This window comes from Dendropsophus ebraccatus, chromosome 10 (assembly GCF_027789765.1).
Source record: "Dendropsophus ebraccatus isolate aDenEbr1 chromosome 10, aDenEbr1.pat, whole genome shotgun sequence".
Classification (NCBI taxonomy): domain Eukaryota; kingdom Metazoa; phylum Chordata; class Amphibia; order Anura; family Hylidae; genus Dendropsophus; species Dendropsophus ebraccatus.
Window position 1 is genome coordinate 40,360,287 of NC_091463.1, and position 23,837 is coordinate 40,384,123.

The 23,837-nt window shown below is 49.2% G+C and overlaps 2 protein-coding genes across 2 annotated transcripts in view; one reads left to right on the forward strand and one right to left on the reverse strand.

Moving 5' to 3' along the window:
* TEX11 (testis expressed 11) overlaps positions 1-23,837 on the reverse strand; it is a 241,959-nt gene that overhangs the window by 170,835 nt on the left and 47,287 nt on the right. The gene's annotated exons all lie outside the window — the stretch shown is intronic.
* Positions 13,470-23,837, forward strand: part of PLP1 (proteolipid protein 1) — a 76,272-nt gene continuing 65,904 nt past the window's right edge. Inside the window, exon 1 of the mRNA XM_069943313.1 lies at positions 13,470-13,591. The gene's annotated coding sequence lies outside the window, so the exon portion shown is untranslated. The remainder of the gene's footprint in view (positions 13,592-23,837) is intronic.

Consider the following 23,837-nt stretch of genomic DNA (forward strand, 5'->3'; position numbering starts at 1 on the left):
CTGTCTTTTTAAGTCCATTTCTGACTTTGGCTTCCAAAATTGGTCAGATAAATCTGCCTGTGTAAATGCACCATTAGGCGATGTCTAAGGGTCCATTTACAGAGAAAGATTATCTTACAGATTGTCTGCCAAAGATTTGAAGCCAAAACCAGGAATGGATTTGAAAAGAGGAGAAATCTCGGACAGAAGGATCGTCTATCTGCCACTGCAGGACATCATCGTATCCTTAGGAACATTGTGCACTCACATGGAAACACAAGCACTGAGGGAAACTGGTCTACTGTAGCCACTGCTGCTTAGGACCGTCCCTCTGACTGCTCTTGACATTGGTATAGTGAGTAGTCACATCGCTGTGCCTTACAAAGACTTATAGTCCTCTGTGTACCATGTATTGTATTTAACTGTATATACATTGTCACGATCCAATACATAGCCTCGGCGCCCCTAATGAGGTCACGGTTACTAGTGACTGAAACGCGTTGGTAGAGGCGTTTTCATAACTGTATGGACTAATAGTACATGTAACGTGATTGGTCTGACTGACTGTTATACTCGCATACTAAAATTGGACAGAGTAATTTGGATGGCCATGCCATCACGGTGTAGATCTGATTGATACTATCTGCTATCTCAGCTAATAAAAGAAACAGATCGCTAATCTCAGGGAGACCAGCCAAACGACAACACTGCCGGCTGCTAGTAAAAGCGCTCAAAGCAGTGAAGTCCTAGGTGCATTGCCCCTGGGAAACATGAATATGCAAAAGAGGAGCCCGTGGAGCCTCATCAAAGATTCTCGAAACACAGGACTAGCCAGATATCCCTCCAGATATCCCAGCTAATAGACCAACAAAGGTTCTTGACTGTACTTGACAATTCTGAAATAGGGAAAGAATGGCACGACAGTGTGCATGATTTTCCACAACTTATTCATTTCATAAATATTTGTATATGTTGGTGAAGGTGTCACCTTAATAAATACCGTTTGATTAAGCATGTCCTATTCTTGTTATTATTGACACGTCATTCAGACAGATTTCAAAAGTTTTAATTGGTCTGGGTGTCAATGCTGAGGCATTGAGCATAGTGAGGACTATCTAGGGGCCTAGGAATGGTAGGCCCCACCTACTTGTCACTATTATTGGCCTAAATAAAGGAACTTTTTAAATTAAAATAAAATAACAGACACAGACAGTAAAGGTAAGTTCTGAATGCTTTTATTCATATAAAAGTGGTGCAGCCGTCGGCCGTATAGCCTCACGTTCCGGACACCCGGAGGCTCCCAGGGGCGTTAATAGCTGCCGGAGACTGCAGTCTCAGCACCGGAGTTCAGCCCGAAGCAAAGGCTCTGCACTAAGGGAGAGACAGCTGCACACGCGGGCGCCGCCGCGCCATCTTGCCTGACCTGCAGGCATAGTTATCTGGCCCCTTACCGCTCGGCTGTGCGGCCCCGCACGAACACACCTGCAGGAGAGACCTCCCTCTTTCTCTATCCCCCTGCGTTCGAGCTCTCTCTGACTCCCCTGGACGCTGCATCATCGCCACAGGGAGCACGGGGAAGTGAACCGGCGCCATCTTCATCAACCAACAGGTACCGACGCCGCGCCCCTGGCCACATTGCGGTGAACCCCAGCACACAAGCCCCTACAAGGGAGACCCGCTCCTACTTCCCTCCTGCATTCAGGTCCTAACTTGTGCCCCTGAAGACACCCCACCCCACCATCAGAGGAGGCACAGTGTGAGAGACAGTCACCATATTCCCGGCCACTTGTCTCTGGCTTGGGATTCTCAGGGGAGAGAAACTGCTTTTTCCCCAGACACCTACCATCTTCACTCCCTGGGGACCTCAATACTGGCCCTGCCGCCACAGAGGACATTTTAAGTAATACGGCCGCCATTTTGGCCACAAGGTGCCGCTCAACTCCACACCAGTGACTCTGTGCAGCCCCATAATCCAAGACACAGTGTGCAGCTCTTGCTATTTCACCCTCTGGGCTGCACAATAAACTCTCTTCCTGGGCTCACATACAGCAGTGGGGAATAACAGCAGGGGATTTGCCCTTGGATCGATACTCTGCCTACTTAAATCCAGCACTCTCTTCCTAGCTGTGTGTTTTCCTGTTCCACCATCAGGGGATAGCAGTGTTCTCTTTCCAATCTCAAGTGCACTGTTTGCAAATCATCACTGCAGCTGTTCTCTTGATTCGTCACTAGAGGGCAGCAAATTACCTTGCGAACCTACACATCTTCTTTCCTGACATCCTCACAGCTGGCTGCTACACAACCCTGGCCCTCTGAGAACTGTTCATTACTGCGGCTTGCACTATTGTTGTTATCACACGAGCCTATTGGCAAAAGATGGTCGCTTTCCACAAGCCCAAAAAGTGACGCTCCGTTGATGTAGACGCGGCATAGTGACATCCAGGAGTCCCGTCTTCCTCCACTGGGGTTCACCCCTCTTCTTGCTCATGTCATGGACAAATTTGTCACCACTTCCACTGGGGGTATGCACAAAACACTGAGAAGCTCTAAACTGAATGACCACCCTCCACCGTCTCCTGCCAAGGGTGCCAACAAAACCAAAACTAAAAACACCCAGCCACTGTCAACGTGGGCCACAGACACTGAAGACTCACTTGACGAAGCCATGCCGTCATCTCGTGCCACCTGAGAGGAAGCCGACAAGGCAGGGGTGCAGGCTGCATCGGTAGCCCAAGAGGTCTCCAGACTAATTATGCCTTTACTAGACAAAAAAACTAGATCTCCTCCACACCTCCATTACGAATGCATTGGCTCAAATTAGCTCCAACACACAAAAGGTGAATGACCTGGAAACCAGAATACTGGACAATGAGGCGTCCTTATCCACTGTTCAGGATCAAACCCGCTCACAAGCGGAAACCATTAAGTCTCTGCAGAACAAGCTGGACGATCTTGAGAATAGGAGTAGGAGGAACAAACTTAGATTCCTAGGAATCCCAGAATCGATCAAAGGGGATGACCTCACCAACTTCATTTGAACAGCTATACCTTCCGCACTGGAGCTATCATTGGAGCTTCCATCCCTAATGACCGAACGCATTCATCGGATTGGTCCTGAGAGAAGAGATCGCCCTGCTCGTCCCCGGAAGGTCATAGCTCGATTCTTCCACTTCCAAGTCAAGGAGACCATCCTTAGAGCTTACAAAAAGCAACCCCCTCTCAACGTACAAGGCCATACTATTCTTATTTTTCAGGATTACTCCGCAACTGTGACACAGCGGCGCAGAGCCTTCACACCAATATGCAAGTTCCTGTTAGACCACAATCATCGCTTTCAGTTGCAATATCCGGCCTGTCTTCGTGTCACTGTGGACAACAGAACCCTCATCTTCGAGGATCCTGAACAGGCATCGAGGCACTTTGACATTCCGCCGGACTAGATGTGCCGCCTAGAGGCTAACATGGGAACCCCTCATATTTTGAAGTCTTCTAAGCAAAGACTCCTGGAATTCTGTTATTATGCTGTGTTTTCATTTTTATGCTGTTTATTATGATAGTTGACTGTTTATGTCTACTCTCCTTTATTTTCTTACTGATTAGACCTTTTGTTCATGATGTTTGTTTGTGCTTTCCCTATAGTTCCTTACCTGACCCTGCCCGTGGGTCCTTCTACATTCAGTGCTCCTTCCATCCGGCGGAGCCTCCCACTCGCTGGGATGGGACAGGCCCGTGTCCTGAAGCTTTCATCCGAACTCCGCGTCTGACTCCCTGCGGAATAGGATGAGTACTCACTCTGCACCAAACACCCAAGCATACAACACTCCTTCTCACTTTAATATTGTTTCCTGGAATGTAGCGGGACTCAACACCCCTATCAAACGCACCAAAGTTCTCACCCACCTCAAGCGTTTAAAATCAGACATCGCATTCCTGCAAGAGACACATTGGAAACTTAACGACCACCCCCTGCACTTAGGGCCCCATGGCTTGCCGAATATTTAGAGGCATCCTTTACCACAAAACGAAGGGGTGTTGCCATTTTATTTAGTAAACATTTGCCCTACACGATAGACAACCATTATGCAGACCCTGAGGGTCATTTTCTTTGTGTAGATGTCCACATAGCGCACAAGCCCTATACCCTTCTCAATGTTTATGCCCCCCCAACCCCAAACCATTCATTTTATTCTTCTCTACTCAGTTTTTTGCTTACCAGAACTCTCCGACCGCTTATCCTTGCAGGTGACCTCAACTCGCCTCTCCAGTCCTCGTTGGACAAATCTGGTCCGAGTAATCATTCTACCCCGCCCACACCGACCCTACTAACCTTATTAACACAATTAAGCATCTGTGACCCATGGAGACTGCATTATCCCTCAGCGAGAGAATACACATTCCATTCCCATGTCCACAACACATTTTCCCGTATAGATCATATCTTACTTCACTCCTCCCTTTTTGCTCTGGTATCAGATCCCCTCATCCATCCGATCCTCATTTCAGATCATGCCCCTGTGTCGCTGACAATGGAGCTGGCCCCAGCTTTTCAAAAATCCAGAATCTGGAAATTTCCAAATTATTTGGCAACCTCTCCTGATTTTTAGGCTTATCTTAAATCTACCTGGACCAACTACATTGACGACAATGTTGAACATGTAGACGACGCGCCACTTCTCTGGGCGGCTTCCAAGGCAGTGATGCGGGGTCATATCATTAGTTACATTCGTCACCGGAGGAGCAAATACTCCTCCCAGTTTCAACAACTATATACCGACCTTAGAGATGCCCAGCTAGCACACTCTAGTCATCCTTCCTCCGCAACCAAGCAGACGTTAGAAGAAGCGAGATCACTTCTAGACACATTTGTACAAGCACACGCTAGTTGGCATGTTACGGCCATCCAAAACAAGTATTACAGATGGGGGAACAAAATTGGCCCCCTCCTAGCAAAAATGACCCGCCCCCCCCAACTCGCGACATACGTTCCTATCATTGCGCGACCCGTCTCACATACGCTGACACACGACCAGGACAAGATCGAACAAATTCTCTTTGACTACTACGAATATCTATACAGAGCTGAACACTCAAATCAGACAGCTATACACGCTTTCTTTGACTCCCTTCACCTCCCCAATTTATCGGCAGAACACAAAGCATCCCTGGAGGCAGACATCTCGGAACTGGAGGTCACACAAACTATACACTCTATCTCCAACAACAAGACTCCAGGCCCCGATGGCTTCTCTGGGGAATACTATAAAATACTCACTGCAGAAATCACTCCTTATCTCACTCGTCTTCTTAACCTCATCTACAAAGAAGGCGCCCCACTAAATGACTTTGCTCATTCCCGAACAATCTTACTGCTCAAACCCCACAAGGACCCCGCTTTACCCGAGTCTTATAGGTCGATAGCCCTTCTCAACCAAGATTACAAAATATTAGCAAAAATCTTAGCCAACCGTCTCCAATCTTTCCTCCCCTCTCTTCTTTCCCATAACCAGCAAGGTTTCCTCTTAAATAGACACTCCATAAGGAACGTTCGGAGAGCGGTGGCGGTCACGGTTCATGCCATGAATAACGATAACCGTCCTACCATGCTACTTACTTTGGACGCAGAGAAGGCCTTTGATAAGGTCGCCTGGCCGTTTCTGTATGCCACCCTCTCTGAACGTAACTTTCGGCACAACTTTCTCTCTTTCTTACAACACATCAATAGTCAGGCGCGACTGTCCTCACCATTAACGGAAAAAACACCCCTCTTATAGATTTATTTCGTGGCACACGCCAAGGTTGCCCCCTCTCCCCCCTCCTTTTTAACATTTCAATTGACCCCCTTCTGCGACATGTTGAACACTGCCCAACATATACCGGTGTTAAAATTGGTGATTCCGATCTCAGAGTCATGGCCTTCGCCGATGACCTCTTACTAGCACTGTCCTCTCCAAGACTCTCACTTCCTGCGGTGCTTGAGGATCTTCAGGCTAGGGGTGCTCTTTCAGGCTATACCCTTAACCTGACTAAGTGTGAGGCATTATTACTCAAGGGCCCAAGCCGCCCGTTATGGTCGACCTCTATTCCTATTCGTTGGAACAAGTCCCAAATAAAATACCTGGGGATCGACATCACCAAATCACCGACAAATATTGACAAATACATTCAGTCTCTAGAACACTCCCTCTCGCTCTGGAGACGCTCTTTAACATTCATGGGTCGTGCTAGCCTTCTGAAAATGGTGGAAGTGCCTAAACTTCTATACCTACTGCAGTCACTGCCAATCTACCTACGCCCCAAAGACGAGCGTAAAATAAACTGCCTTTATAGATCCTTCATCTGGGGTGACAAACAATCCAAAATCTCTTTTAGCATCCTTCAACAATCCAAACAGCATGGTGGCCTCAACTTCCCTGACATACGCTCGCTAAACCTGGCAGCGCAATTCCGTATTATACGGGATTGGGTCCAATGCACAGGTACACACAGACACAAATTTGGACTGTCATATGGCTTCCTCCTTATCACTGCCCAACCTGTTACACACGCTCTATAGCTCTTTGCCTCCGTGGGTCAAGGAAAACCCCCTCCTCGTTTCCACATGGAAAGCGTGGAATAAAATCCGAAAGGTTACTGGTCTTAACCCCTACTCCTCTCTCTTCGCTACTCTAATAGGTAATCCAGACTTCCAACAGGGTCACCCGAGCCGTGTCTTCCGCACTTGGCACACAGGGGGCCTTCGCCTCCTCATACACTTCGTTGACACGAAAACCAAGCAACCACTGGCCCTACAAACCCTAAAAGAAACTTACCCTGCACTCCAATTCCCATTCTTTGCCTATCTGCAAGTCCGCAGTTACATTACCAAATATATTCAAGCCCTACCCCTCGTGGAATGGGACACCACTTTCTACAAGGCACTACACCTCTCCACCTCCTCCAGACATCAAATATCACTATCCTATCGCTACTTTGCTCCCTCTCTAGACTATTGGAACATGTCCACTGGACTGGCCCGTTGGACCCAGACTGATCTGGGGTAGATATCCCTGATCTGCTCTCCATTTTAAACTACTCAATAAAAACCCTGCCTTCCGCTCGCTACATGGAGATGACTTTGCGGGTCTATCACAGGACTTTTATTTCTCCCACAAGGGGTTTTAAAATGGGTATCTTACAATCTGATGCCTGCTTTAAATGTGGAGAATCTGGAGCGGACATAGCTCACAGTCTCTAGCATTGTCCAGTGATACAATCCTTCTGGAGAGTGGTGGAAAGATTCGCAAAGTCACACCTGGTAACCTTTGTACCCTATGAGGCCTTATGGGGGATTTTTGGTTGGACAGACCCCGCTAAATACAAATATGACTGGGGAGCCAGAAGACTCCTGCACTTTTTGGCTGTGGCAGCCCGAAAAGCTATCTTGCAGGTGTGGAAGTCCCCACTCCCTCCCTCTCGCCGTCTTTTTTTGGACAAATTATTGTTTTTCTGTTCAGAATGGACTGGATGGAGGCCTCCATCCTCAAAGAATGAAGGGTTGAAAAATTCTTCACCGTCTGGGAAACCTTTGTTCCCACACTACCCCCGCGAATCCAGGATAAAATCAAACACACCTTCCAAGACACTACATGGTATCTCACCAGGCAACTTGCTAATGACCCACCAATCTAAACTACATTGTGAGATGACATGCCAAAGTTTCTAATTCCTTTGGGTATTCTTTGGAGCACGTGGAGACCCACGGGCAACCCCCACCCCTCCCTCCCTCCCTACCCTGTTTTTTCTTTGTGTTGGTGTATTTCTGTTAATGTTAGAAAATGAAGCTTCGTCCAGCTTCCTTGTACTATTCTGCTGCATCTCTTTCTCTGATGGGGCGTTGATTGATTATCTGTCTTATAATTGTATTTGCTCCATACTACTCGTGTGCTCTACCATTGTATTCTCACGCAGCCACTGTAGACGCTCTCTTCAGGTACTTACTGTACAGTTGCGTTCTTATCTGTACATGTCTGATCGTGCTGTCAAAGCTCAATAAAAACAGTTTAAAGAGAAAAAAAAAAAGTGGTGCAGCCAGCTCACTAGGAGGTCAGGGGGTGACGAATTAACTTTAAGGGTGCATTCACACCTTCCGGATCCGCAGCGGATTTCATGCTGCGGATTTAATTTCCCAGAATCACGTATAAAATCTAACTTTTATTAGATATGCATTAAAAAATGTATTAAAACAAGTGTTCTTCACATATGAAATCGGCACTTCACAACAGATCTAGGGTGTTGACCCTCTGATAGACTGGTATACTTAGGGATAGATTAGCCCAGATGTATAAAGATGAAACCAGACTTCAGAAAAAAATTGCGATAAACAGGTATCGCACCAGAATCACCATCATCCTGGGCACGCTGTGGGTAGTGAGTAATCCCTGTGGGGATGAGTGCACCATATCTGCACTGTGACTTTCTATCATGATGGCTGTCTTGGCAAACACTGTCAGTATATATGCTTCATGCACTTGCCAGTTTCTGTGATTGTACCTGCTGTATGAAACCTTTTTTTATCTTCCAGGATTGGATGTTCCTCTAGCACTCGGCAGACATAGCTAGTATATGCATGGTTGCCATAGATTATCATAGAGGTTATGCATGTTATCATATTTACATGTGGCTTGTGACATCATAGGATACTGGTATCTAACCTGAACCCCAAAGGACTGTCTCTGAGGGTCATTGCTATCCCTATTGGTCATACATACATTTTCTGACGTGTAATACTGCAGCCATTAAAGTGTACTCCTGACTGTGTGTGGTTTGTCTGTGTCTTGGGGTTATCCTGACCTGTCGCTCCAAGTGCTTATCAGAGGCCGGGCCAGGGTGAACACCCGACGCACACACAGAGTACACACACTATATACAGTATATCCCCACTTGTCTCCTACCCTTTTCTATATTTATCTGATTTTTCTATTTATTTAAACACAACAATTCTATATAATCTCTAAACAGTAACCACTGTGTGTTGTGAAGGTCTCCTGATGATGCCAGGGACATATCTGGGTGAAACGCGTAGAGACTAGGATTGAGACAGAGATACCTGTTTATCGCAATTTTTGAGACTCGGATTGAGACAGAGATACCTGTTTATCGCAATTTTTTTCTGAAGTCTGGTTTCATCTTTATACATCTGGGCTAATCTATCCCTAAGTATACCAGTCTATCAGAGGGTCAACACCCTAGATCTGTTGTGAAGTGCCGATTTCATATGTGTAGAACACTTGTTTTAATACATTTTTTACTTTTAATGCATATCTAATAAAAGTTAGATTTTATACGTGATTCTGGGAAATTAAATATAATTTACATGTATTTGGACCGTGGTTATTGCACGCCCATACGAGGTGGTGCATCTGTGATTTCAAGCTGCGGATTTGCAGCGAGATCTGCAGCGGATCCAGTCCCATTCATTCCTATAGAGCACATACTCGGATTGACATCCCACTGTATGTGTGTTAACCTGCGGGAGGGTTAACGCACATACAGCGGGATGTATGTGCTCTTTAGGAATGAATTTGACTTGATCTGCAGCAGATATCATTGTGAATCCACAGCGTGAAATTTGATGCGCATCCAGTAGGTGTGAAAGCACCCTAAGGGTGGGTTCACACGTAACGGATCCGCAGCGGATTTCCCGCTGCAAATCCTTAACTGTCACTTTCAATGAGAGTACACACTCGCAGCGGGATGACAGTATGTAAAACCCCCCACGACCTGGTGCATACTTTACTGGGTCTGCGCTCCAGCTTGCTTTGGGGGCTCCCGGTGTCTCCCTGTGCTCAACCAATCAGTGTTTGGCTGTGCGGGACGTCCAGATGCCGGGAGACCCCAAAGCAAGCTGGAGTGCAGACCCAGTAATGTATGTACCAGCCCGCGGGGCAGGGCCACCATCAGGGCAGTATTGGCGGTACAGCTGTCAGGGGCCCGGGGCAAAACTGGAATCAGGGGGGCCCAGCCATCCAGCCTCCCTGCATAGACACTCCTGCCAGCTGTACCGCACACTGCAGAATCCTGTCAGCCTGCTCACTGTCTCTACACAGTAAGCTTACTATACAGAGACTGGAAAGATGGGTAACAGGGAGGTGTAGACGCAAGCAGGGTCCCCCTCCTCGCACCCTCACTACTTTCTCTGTCAGCTTCCTGCTCTCTATTATGTTGGGATAGAAATGGGGGAGGAGCCCAGACTGGCTGTGAGGAGAAGAAGAGCTCAGCTGAGACCAACATGGACCCCCTGTAGCTTCCCAACTGTTCAGAGTATACTGGTGTGTGTGTGCATATGTTAGTAGTATGGACGTTACATGGATGTAAATATGTATTGTGCATAAGTGCATAAATCTGTGTAAATTGTGACTGTGTACACAGCATGTGTTGGGTGTATATGATGTATGTAAACTATACATGTGTATGTGTGTGTATGATGGATGTATCATATACATGTGTATACACAAGCAGGAGCAAAGTACTTGCAAAGACTCTGTACCCACAATCTGTCCCCCTAAACAGCTTGTACTTTTAATAGCTGCTTTTAATGCATGATCTGTCCTGGGGTCTGTTCGGCAGGTGATGCAGTTATTGTCCTGAAAAACAACTTTTAAACTCGCAGCCCTGTGGCCTAGAGTGTCTGTGCATTAGGCTGGCACAACCTCTCTGTCCGTCCTCCCTGCCCTCTTTATCATTAGGAATGCTCTAGCCAGGTACTTTCCTATTCCTCACTTGTCTGAACACTGCACAGGTGAGTTAACGATCCAGCACAGGTGATGAATAGTAGAAAATCTGCCTGGAGCATTCCTAATGATGACGGGGAAGAAGGACAGAGTGGTTGTGCCAGCCAGTGGCGGAACTACCACCGTAGCAGCAGTAGCTGCTGCTACGGGGCCCGGCTCATCAAGGGGCCCGGCAGTGGGGACTGCGGGGACTGCCTGTGTGATGTCCCCTGGTTAGCTCTGCAGGACGTTTGTCCTGACACTAGCTAACCAGGGGAGAACGATGTTTGTAGAACTGCAGGGCAAACACTCACCAGCAGGGGGCAGCATCAAAAAGTACGTGGGGAGAGAGGGAGACTGGCCTGTCAGCTGCTGCACGGAGCATCCTGTGAGGTAGGATAACCTCTGACTCCTAGCCCTCTCCCGCCGGACCTCGGAGAGATAGTGACAGCTCCCTCCTCCTCCTCCTCCTCCTCATGTAAGTGTACACTGTCTCTGCTAAGAGGTGTGTGTGTGTGCGTGTGTTTTATTTCTACAGGAGCGGTGACATTATAGGACTACAACTCCCAATGTGGTCTGTCTGCTGTCTGTGCCCCCCTCCCCCCAAAGACACAGACAGACCACACTGGGAGTTGTAGTCCAACACTGTCTATATAGAAAGAAACTCATTATGCATAGTAGTGCCAGGCTGAATATATATATATATATATATATATATATATATATATATATATATATATTACAGTGCAGTACCAGGCTGCATCATGTATATGTGTGTATGTATGTATATATATATATATACATACAGTAGCAGGCTGGAGAAATATATATATATATATATATATATATATATATATATATATATATATATGTGTGTATGCAGTGCAGTAGCAAGCTGGTAGGCAGGCAGTTACAGAATGGAGGTGTCTGGTATGGCAGCGCTATATAGTCACAGTATGCCGGTATTGGTCAGGTCTGGTTTGGCGGTGCTCTCTAGTCACAGTGTGGCGGTATTGGTCAGGTCTGGTATAGCAGTGTTATCCAGTCACAGTATGGCGGTATTGGTCAGGTCTGGTATGGCGGTGTTCTCCAGTCAAAGTATGGCGGTATTGGTCAGGCGTGTTATGACAGTGTTATCCAGTCACAGTATGGCGGTATTGGTCAGGTCTGGTATGGCAGTGTTATTCAGTCACATTGTGTCAGTATTGGTCATGTCTGGTATGGCGGTGTTCTCCAGTCACAGTATGGCGGTATTGGTCAGGTCTGGCAGTGTTATCCAGTCACAGTATGGCGGTATTGTTCAGGTCTGGTGTGGCAGTGTTATCCAGTCACAGTATGGCGGTATTGTTCAGGTCTGGTATGGCAGTGTTATCCAGTCACAGTATGGCGGTATTGTTCAGGTCTGGTATGGCTGTGTTATCCACTCACAGTATTGCGGTATTGGTCAGGTCTGGTATGGGGGTGTTATCCAGTCACAATATGGCGGTATAGGTCAGGTCCGGTGTGGCGGTGTTACCCACTCACTGTATGGTGGTATTGGTCAGGTCTGGTGTGGTGGTGTTATCCAGTCACAGTGTGGGGGGCCCCATTGGAAAGTTTGCTATGGGGCCCAGCCATTTCTAGTTACGCCCCTGGTGCCAGCCTAATGCACAGACACTCTAGGCCATGCCAGTTTGACACAGTACTGCAAGTTTAAAAGTTGTTTTTCAGGACAATAACTGCATCCCCTGCCGAACGGACCCCAGGACAAATCTTGGATTAAAAGCAGCTATCTGAAGGTACAAGCGGTTTGGGGTGGGCAGATTGTGGGTACAGGGTCACTTTAAGGGTCAGTTCACACGTACAGACTTGCAGCGTAAATCTCGCTGCGAGTCTGTCAGCTCCTGGCAGTTCCCTGTCACTACATACTCGCAGCGGTCTGACCGACCGCTGCGAGTATTTAATTTTGCCGTCCCCTTAAACCCTTTGGCTCCCGCTCTGCTGTGTCTGTAGATACATTACCTGTCTCCTGCATGGGGTCCCGTCGTCCTGCCCTCCCGCCCGGCCAATCAGTGTGTTGCCCAGCCGCAGCCACTGATTGGCTGGGCGGGAGAGCAGGACAGTGGGACCCCGTGCAGCGAGGACAGGTAACGTATATATATAGACACAGCGGGGCGGGAGCTGAAGGGCTGGCAGAATTACATACTCGCAGCGGTCGTTCAGAGGTAGGGTACAAACACACACTGTATACGCAGCAGTAAAATATGCTGCGATACGGTGTGTGTGAAGCTACCCTCAAGGGAATTAGGCCGCATTCACACATCTGTGATCCTGGCTTTAAAGGACAAGTGCCATGAAAAACTTTTTCCCAGTAATTGAAGCAGATTAGAAAGTTATATAACTCTTAATATGCTTCAATCACCTATCTGCCTCCCTTCCCTGTCTTTTCCCCCCTCCACCCCCCAGCAGGAAGTGTCCTGACTCACACAGACCTGATTACTGTCGTCACCGTCACCAAGCTCTTCTCTCAGCTCCTTCTCTTTTTACACTAGCCTCCCCCCTCCCCTGCCTTGTCAGGTGACAGGCTTGCTCAGCTACCATTGGCTGAACAACTGCAAGCCATCACTTGTCACATCTCACTTGCTTATCTTCCCTCTGACTGACTTGGGCACATAGGCAGCTCCCCCCTGCCCTCATACCCTCTCTCCTGCTGCCCTGGACTCAGTGAAGGAGTCATGTCACTAGAGAAGATAAGCTAAGCAAGCAGAGTCACCTGACAAGGAGGGGAGGGGGAGGCTGGTGTAACAGGACCTAGAGCAGCCCTCCTGCTGATGACTCATCCTCACAAGAAGGAGCTGCCTGGTGACGGTGATGACAGTCATTAGGTCTGTGTGAGTCAGGACACTTCCTGGTGGGGGGGGGGGGGGGGGGGGGGGGAAAAGACAGGGAAGGGAGGCAGATAGGTGATTGAAGCACATTACAGAGTTATATAACTTTGTAATGTGCTTCAATTACTGGGAAAAAGTTTTTCATGGCACTTGTCCTTTAAGGCTAACTATATAGCCCAGATGTGTTCTATTATAAGGTTAAGCCTATTGTGAAGTAATTGACAAGTAGAAATTTCCAGTAGCACAGGGCTGCGGCCATACAGTTTTAGTGGAAAAGTAAGCTATATTGACGCAAGATACAACAACCACCATGACTAAAGCCACAAACTACTGGCTGGGGTTAACATCTAGAAAATTTTTCTCATTTGACCTTTTTGGCTTTTGAAATACGCCTCTTAGTAAATCCTGCCGATTAAATAGGTACAGGCCTTAATTTAAGAGCGGCTTACAAGTACACCATTCTTAATAAATCTTCTCCTAGGTGTCAGTATATTATCTGAACTAGATAGTTTAAAATGTGTCTGTGCCCACTACCCATACCTGAACTGGAGACAAGAGTCATGTCATCTCTGGAAGAAAGTGGCCATGTTTTCTAACCCTGGATAACCAATTTAAGAATTAAAGTTTACCTGTCATGACAGCCCAGTGCTGTATCCTCTTTAAGAGTAGCTTTATACGTACTGGATCCGCAGCGGATTTCACACTGCAAGTTCTCAGCAAAATAAACTGTGGATCCTGGCAGTGTGAAGTTGAATGAGTCATATACTCGCAGCGGAATTTTTACTCCCCGTGGCCCGGAGCATACATTACCTGCTCGTCGCTGCGGCTGTGTGTGAGGCGCCCGGCTCGCCTTGCTCTCCATCAGCTAATAAATGCATGGCAGCACTGATTGGCTGATGGAGAGCCAGGGGAGCCAGAAGCCTCACACACAGCTGCGGCGCCGAGCAGGTAGGCAGGTAGTGTATGCTCCGGGCGGGGGATTGCGGGCAATGGGAAGGGGGGGGGGGTTAAAGGGGCCAGCTTACATACCCGCAGTGGAATGGAATTTCCGCTGCGGGTATGTAACCCCACAGACCTTCACACTACATGAATCTGCAGCGGATTTCGCTGCAAACTCGCAGCGTGAAATCTGCTGCAGATCCGGTACGTGTGAAGCTACCCTAAATCCGGAAGTTGGGGTCTCAATGGATACAAGCACACCATGAGTCCACAAAGCGCATGACCCCTATTGGATCACAATGGGTGTCCCACATATTAAGGTCTTGTGGCCTATTCATAGCCGTGGAGACCCGAACTTCCGGATTAAGAGAGGAAATCTCTGCTGATACAGCACTGGGCTGTCATGACAGGCAGGGGCGTTACTAGGGTCCTACAACATCCGGGGCACGGGCCCTCTGAGTAGATCATAGAAGTAGATCATGGGGGAGATCTCTGCACTGACGCTATTTATATACATATGTATGTGTATATGTGTTTTTACTTAGGGCTTATTTCCAAGTCCTGTATCTTACAGATGCTATAGATGGAAGGCCCCCACCCGGCATCATGTATCAATAGCATACTTGGAGCAGGGAAACTGTTTGAATCTCTGAGTCTCTGTCATTACAGTGCCACAGAGTTTCAAACTGTTTCCCCGCTCCCAGCATATTAATACATGATGCCGGGCGGGGATACGCTCCACTACAGGGCCTCCCCATCTGTAAGATACAGGACTTATTTTTTTTTTTTTAACAGATGGTCATACAGGCTAGTATTTGAAATATTAATACAGTATATCCAGGGACTCACAGTTGACGTCTTTTCTGAATAAAATTGCTCACTTCTCTTTTTCTTTTCCATTTGGCCCAAGCCACAACTCTTTTCAGCAGAATATGCCAGATAAACATTTTAGGATGTTTGCTCCAGCATATACAATGAATAGGTCCCCCTCTGTTCCCATATGCCCTCTTTGTGCTCCCATATATTATAGACCTCCTCTCTCCCCCACATAAAATTAGGCCCCCTCTTTTCCCAAATAAAATATAGGCCCCTTCAGTGCCCCTGTATAGTATAGGCCCCTTGTGCAGCAGTCCTTATATAGTTTATGCCCACCATGCAACATTCACATATAGAATAACCCCTCCTGCTGTGCAGCATCCTCATATAGTATATGCCCCCCGTGCAGCATCCCCATATGGAATATGCACCCTGCTGTGCAGCATTGCTATATAGAATACCCTACACACACTGTGCAGCCTTCTTATATAGTATACCCACCACACACACTATGCAGAATCCCCCCCCCCACACACACACACCATACCAGACCTGATACCACCATACTGTGACTGTTTAACAGCACAATACCAAACCTGATACCATCATACTGTGACTGGATAATACCACCATACCAGACCTGATACCACCATACTGTGACTGTATAACAGTGCCATACCACACCTGATACCACAATACTGTCCCGGTATAACCAGCCCCAGATCTCCCAACTTTTTAAACGGCCAAAGAGGGACACTTGCGGTTCACTCTAGAAACATTTTACAGACATTTCTATACTTTTTAATTATAGTGCTTGAAAAGCACTATATTGTAATCCGTATTCTTCTTCTTCTGTTTCTTCCAGCCATTTTTCTGCGCGTAATACAGCCCGAAACGCTTTGCGCACAGACTCCGTTCAAACTGCGTTTCGAAGCCCTTGGCGATGTGTGGTGTGCTATCTATTTTTCGTTTCGATCGGATTTGTCGTTTTTAATAAATTTACATGTAAAGACCCCTAATTTCCCATAGAAAATAATGGCCCATTGAAAATAGTGGCCACACTCTAACCGCTAACAGCCAATCACAGCACATATGCAAATAGCTGAAATATAGCAGCCAATAGGAACTCTAAGGTCTTGTCAGGCAATGTATCCAGGGGCGGTCTTGGCATTTCTGGGGCCCCAAGCGAAGTTATGTCTGGGGCCCCCCCCCTCGACATGCGTTCCAAAACAATAGACAGCTGTGTGTTGCCCCCAGTAGTATATACCCCTTGTGCGCTACCGCCAGTAATATATACTCCTTGTGTGCTGCCCTCAATAGTATATACCCCTTGTGTCCTGCCCCCAGTAGTATATACCCCTTGTTTGCTTCCCCCAGTAGTATATAGACCCCTGTGTGTTCCCCAGTTATATATAGCCCCCTTTGTGCTCCCCCAGAAGTATATACCCTCTGTGTGCTCCCCCACTAGTATATAGGCCCCCTGTGTCTCCCTCAGGGGTATTTAGCCCCCCTGTGTGCTCCCCCACTTGGAAATAGACCTCCTGTGTGCTCCCCCACTTGGATATAGACCCCTGTGTGCTCCTCCAGTAGTATATAAACCCCCTCTGTGGTTCCCCCATTAGTATATAGACCACCTATGTGCCCCACCAGTATTATATAGACCCCTTGTGTGCTGCCCCAGTTGTATACAGACCCCTGTGTGCTCCCCCAGTTATATATAGACCACCTGTGTGCCTCACAAGTAGTATATAGACCCCCTGTATGTTCCCCCAGTAGTATATAGACCCCCTGTATGTTCCCCCAGTAGTATATAGCCCCCCTGTGTGCTCTCCCACTTGGATATAGACCTCCTGTGTGCTCTCCAAGTTGTATATAGACACCATTCTGCTGCTCCAAGTAGTATATAGACCCCCTGTGTGCTGCCCCCAGTAGTATATAGACCCCTCTGTGAAGCCCCAGTAGTCTATAGCCCCCCTGTGTGCTCCCCCTGTTATATATCCCCCCTGTGTGCTCCCCCATTTATATAGACCACCGCTGTGCGCTCCCCCAGTGAAACATACCCCTGTGTGCTCCCCCTCCCATATAGTATATAACACAATAAAACAAACACTTATACTCACCTGGGTCCGGGCGTCTCCTCTTCTCTTCACTCTTGTGGCCGCAGGAAGGGTTTTTCCTGCGATCACAAGAGGCCGCACTCCCCTTGTCCTGGCGCCGATGCTCCAGTGATGTCAATGGAGCGCCGACACCACAAGGACAAAGCTGCCACTTGTGACCGCAGGGAAAACCCTTCCCGCGGCCACAAGAGTGACTGACAGGAAGGGAGCCAATGTCTCCCGCCCTGTCAGTGCTGCTGCATGTAACTATGAGCGCTCATTACGAGTGCTCATAGTTACAGTTCAGATGGCAGCAGCAAGCGGGGCAGAGGCCCTGTCCAGCGGTCTTGAGCATAAGAGCGGGGCGTGGGGGCCCCCCTGGATGTTGGGGGCCCCAAGCGATCGCTTGGTGCCAAAGACCGCCACTGAATGTATCACACCATCCACAGTCACATGTCCACTATTGGCCAATAGAAGATGTAATATATGGAAGGTCCTTAACGATTTTGTCTCACTGACATGAGTAAGATTGTCATAGTAGGGGGCGTGACCAACTATGGCCGTGTGAGGACGCTTCAGCCTGAGCTCCTCCAGACCCAGACTGCAATCCACAGGCATCGGCCTTCTTCACCATGGGGAAGACCGCCAAAAAGAACAGGGGACACTCTCTGACCCGCTCTACACCCCCTCAGGGGGATATCGGGGCGTATTTTGCCCGCCCGGAGACGCCGGCACCCAAAGCAGGCACGGAGCTGCAGGACGCTGAAGATGGCCGCCGCCATGCGGCCGAGACGCCCGACCACCCCACAGCAGCCCGCACAAGGTCATCTGTAGCCGCACTGGAGCCCCGTCACCTACCGAGGTCCTCCGCTGGCACCGGCACATCCCTGCAGCTGCCGGAGACAACTGACGCGGTCGCCTTGCAGCTGCACGCGCGGCCCGGCGGGACCTCCGTCGGCCATCTTGATTCTGAGCCGAGCGGCGTGCAGAGGACCCGGAACGAGCCGGAGGAGCGGCGGCAGCAAGAGGACACTGATCAGAGTGCCCAGCAGGTACCCCCTCCCGCATCGGAGGCCCCGCACTGTGCCCCCCTATCTGTGGCACTACCACAGCGCCGCTCCCAGGCCGACCCCCCCATTGGGCCTACTACCACTACTGCGGCCTTGCCGCCTACAGCCACACCAGGCCTCAACCCCCTAACAGCACCATGGGACGGCGGTGCGGTGCATAATCCGTGGTTTGCGCCCCCACCACCTGCCCAAGTTCAGATGGGGGACCCCCTGCTCCTGCCCCAACCTTTGCAGGGGGGGCTTTCTCCGGCCTCCTCATCCCACTGGTCCACGGGATCCTCCTGGGGCAGCTCGCCTCCCCATACCACGGCAGCTGTGACCCACACGGTGGCCCTTATCCATGCACCGGCCACTGCTGTCTCGCCTCACGGCCGAATGTTATCTCCTAGGAGGCTGCCGGACATTCCTCCCTCCCTGGAGGGCACCCCCCCTATTTTCAGGGTTTGCTCCCCATCTGCGACCTCTGGGGCCCCTGACTTGCCATTTCCACTGACTGCCAGCCGCCCTTCCGTATTGGATGACAATAGGCCGGTATCCCTGGCGGATCTCAGGGCTCTTACCCAGTCCCTTCCTACTAAAACCGACATTTCCACCCTGGCCAAGCAATTGCTAGATGAATGTAAACATGAATTTGCGCAATTTCGTGCTGAACTCTCCACGGTCTCATCTAAAGTAGATGTATTGGAAACTGCGCAGGAGACTACCTCCACAACCCTGCTAGCCCTCCAACATGATGTGCAAGTACACTCTGATCAGCTGTTTGTCCTGCAACAACACATGGACGATATTGAGAACCGCAACAGGCGCAATAATCTCAGGATCCGAGGCCTCCCAGAGTCTGTGCCTCCCTCTGATTTATTTGCAGTGCTGTCTACCATCTTCAATGACCTCCTGGAGCAACCACCTAACACGCACATCGAGATAGACAGGGCGCACAGGGCACTACGGCCCCCTAGCCGAGACAGCCAAAGACCTAGGGATGTCATATGCCGCGTCCACTTTTACTCTACTAAAGAAGAGATCCTTCTGAGAGCCCGACGCCGACGCAATGTTTCCTACAGGGGGGCGCAACTGCTTATCCTACAGGACCTCTCCCGACACACCTTGGCCCAAAGAGCCGTTCTTCGCCCGGTGTTGGACATTCTACGTGACCGCAATATCCCCTTCCGCTGGGGATTTCCCTTTGCCCTCATTGTGCGCTTGAATGGCCGGTCCCTCACCCTGCGCGCACCAGAAGACATCCCGGGATTTCTGAGAGATTTAAACATCACGAACATCTCTATGCCTGAGTGGCCCTCACTACTGACCTCCTCTAGGAGCACCAAAAGGCCTTTCTCGCCCCGATCTCCCAACTCGACGCCCGTGGGGCCCCGACCTGCCAGGCGAGAGGGCCCTCGACCTGCCCCGGCTTCTCCCGCCCACTCCCCAACCCACGCTGACTCTCGAGCCCGCCTTCCCTGAGCCATGGACAGCATCTTGTCTCTAGCCCTATAGTTACCCCCGTTATTGTTTAATCAGTTTCTATGATTTTCAGCCGAGTTATGCCTGTAATTTGTTTGCATTTCATCATCTGGGTCTAGGAGGGAGCCTTAGGTCTATGCCTTTACATGCTTAGCTGTCGCTTCCCCCCAATAGATGGGAAACCCAGCCTGGATAGTTCTGGGACTGGTAGTACTCAGTTTGAGGTTCTTAGAGTATACGCTGCAGTTTTGCCTTTACTGCTGTTGTTGTCTTTGTGTGCATCCCTGTTTGTCTGTGTCTCCCCCTCCCTAATTTCCTCTGTCTCATTTCACACCCCAGTCCCGGACATTCCCAGGAGATCTTCGGCTGTGCCTACCTGCATCCTTCCTGAATGGCGGATTTACATGTAGCAACATACAACGCGAGGGGATTGAACACGCCCCAGAAAAGATCACAGGTTCTCCACCATTTCCACCGCCGGAAGGTACATATACTCTGCTTACAGGAGACACACTTCAAAACAGGCCATGCACCCACGATCCGCGATAGACATTATACACAATGGTTCTTCGCCAATAACCCTGACTCTAGAACCAAGGGTGTGGCCATAGCTATACACAAGTCCCTACCATGTCAAATATTATCCTGCACAGTGGACCCCGCGGCGCGATATCTAATACTCACCCTATCCATTAGTGGCCATATCTTTACCATAATTAATGCTTATGCCCCGAACCAAGACCAAATTGCTTTTCTCCTGAATCTAATTGATCTATCCCTCCCCTTGGTCAGGGGGACCGTGCTCTTTTGCGGAGACTTTAATCTCACGTTAGACCCGTCCTTAGACAATTCCACAGGCCGCTCTAGTTTCTCGTATCCAGCGATTAAAAAAGTTAAGAAAGGCCTGCTCCAATTACAACTTTATGATGCTTGGCGTTTAATGCATGCTGCAGACAGAGACTACACCTTTTTTTCTAACCCACATGGGACATACAGCCGTATTGACCATATCCTCGTTCAACACAGTGCATTGCCGTGGTTGGCGACTGCCTCCATAGGCAACATACTATGGTCGGATCACGCCCCTGTCTTCTGCTCCCTTACCCTGCCGTTCCTATCGAAAACCGCGGGGTCATGGCGTTTAAATGAGTCTTTGCTTCTGGATACAGTATGTTTGGCTGAGCTGAAGCAAACTATAGCGCATTTTCGCACTGACCATGCTGCAGACACAACCTCCCCCATTATTCAATGGGAGGCGCTTAAATGTGTGCTCCGGGGAGTGTTTATAAAGCACGGCTCCAGGCTCAAAAAAGCGAAGGCCATCTCCCTGCAAAAAGCACTTGCCAAAGTTTCTTCCCTGGAGCTGGCCCATAAGCGTGCCCTGTCCCTACCCATATTGCGGGACTTGCAGGTTGCCCGTTCAGAAGTTAGACGCCTCCTTGAAGCGTCCTGGGGGCGACTTCTCCAAACTTGCCGTAGTAAGTTTTATGAGTACGGCAATAAGTGTGGACGCATGTTGGCCAGAGCCTTGAAGAATCGGATGGCACAAATGCACATCGGATGCATCAGGAATCCAGCACTCCACCTCACACATCATAGCGCGGAAATAGCATCCACCTTTCATGCATATTATTCCTCCCTGTATCATCTTCCAACCACTCGGGTCACGACTCCTGGGCCCTTCTCTCCTCCACCCCTCGCAACACGTCTCCCCGATGAGATCATCAGAGACTTGGAGGAACCGTTTACGGCGCATGAACTCGCCTATGTGATTTCTCAATTACCCGGAGGGAAGAGCCCAGGACCAGATGGCCTGACTGCTCAGTTCTATAAAGCCCTCTCGGAATTCCTCTCCCCTATACTGCTCTTAGCCTTTAATTCTATCTCGGATTCTGTCCCTTTCCCACCCCATGCCACCACCGCACACATCACTCTCATCCCAAAACCGGGCAAAGACCCCCAGCTCTGTGGCAGTTATCGCCCAATTTCCCTGCTGAATGTGGACTTAAAAATTTATTCTAAGCTACTAGCCAATAGATTGAATGCCCACCTGCCCTCCCTCATCCACCCTGACCAAGTGGGCTTTGTGCCAGGGCGGGAGGCCCGCGACAACACCCTTAAAACTCTGGATATTATCCACTATGCGCGAACGCGCCACATTCCTTTAATGATCCTTTCCCTAGATGCCGAAAAGGCTTTCGATAGGATCTCGTGGCCCTCCCTGACACAAACCCTGCAACAGATTGGAATCGGCCCCTCCTTTCTCACTAAAATATTGGCCTTATACCAGAATCCCTCGGCTCAATTGAAGGTGAATGGGACTTTTTCAGCTCCCTTCTCCATTTTTAATGGCACCAGGCAAGGTTGTCCTTTATCCCCCCTCCTGTACGCCTTAATCATGGAAAATTTATTGGCTCTGATCCGTTCCGACCCAGACATCACGGGTATCCGCATTGGGAACCGGGAGTATAAATGCTCAGCCTTTGCAGATGACCTTCTTGTCTATATTACTAATCCGCATGTAGCCCTCCCCGCCCTGATGGCTCGGTTGGAACAGTTTGGAACCTGGTCCAACTTTAAAATCAATCTCTCTAAATCAGAAGCCCTGAACGTGTCCCTGGACCCCGCATTGGCTGATACCATCCAATCCAACTTCCCATTTGCGTGGCCTAAATCTGGCATCACATACCTGGGTATCCGCATTCCCCCCACTCTTTCTCAACTGTTTGAGGTAAATTTCCTCCCTTTGCTAACCCGCTTTACCAAGGATCTTGACACCTGGAACAAGAAGGAGTTTTCTTGGTTCGGGAGAATCAATATCTTGAAAATGACTCTGATGCCTCGGCTTCTGTATTTGCTGCAGACCATCCCCATCCACATCCCCATTTCCTTTTGGAAACGGGTTCAACGCTGCTTCACCTCTTTCGTGTGGTCTGGAGGACGGCCAAGGATTAGGCGAGAGACCTTATCTCGCTCTAAGGATGCGGGTGGGGTTGGGCTGCCAGATTGCCGCTTGTACTACCTGGCGTGTGTACATGCTCGTATACTGGACATGGTCCACCACCCCAATTCTAAATTATGGGTTCAACTAGCGCAGGCACAGTGTCCCAGACCTCTCTCCACCCTCCCTTGGACCTGGTCACCTTCCCTGCGAGACGACACTGCCTTATCCTACGTCACTCGACATACATTGGCCTCTCTACATTTGGCGGGCAAATCCCACCTCTTGCTCCGGAAACTCGGACCGTTGACCCCTATAACACACAACCCACAGTTTGCACCAGGACTCTCCTCATCCTTCTTAGGGCTCCCAGCCGACAAGGTCCTCCGTTTTCACCAGGTACTTAAACAAGGCGCCTTATTACCCCTATCTGTACTCCTGGATACGACCCTGCCTACAGTAAAGAACTTGTTTGAATATGCTCAATTGCAACATTTCTACTCCACTACTAAACGTACCCACACCTTTCACCAGGAGTTGACAGATTTCGAACGGTTATATATGTCCCCTTCCTGCCCTCCGCACATCATCTCTGTGGTATACCAACAGTTACTATCCTCTAGTTCTCGGCACCTACCGTCCTTCTGCTCGGCCTGGGAGACAGAGTTGGGAAAAAGCTTCACGCCACAACAATGGTCTAAGGCCTTCTTTCTGTCCCACAAGGCAGTACTGGCGTGCAAATCACAGGAAACTAGTTACAAAATAATTTCCCGATGGTATCGTGTCCCCTCTCTTCTCCATAAGTGGTATCCCACAGTACCTGATGTGTGTTGGCGATGTGAAGGGGCCGGGGGGACCATGTCGCACATTTGGTATACATGCCCGCGGCTACGGGGATACTGGTTGACTATCCTACGTAC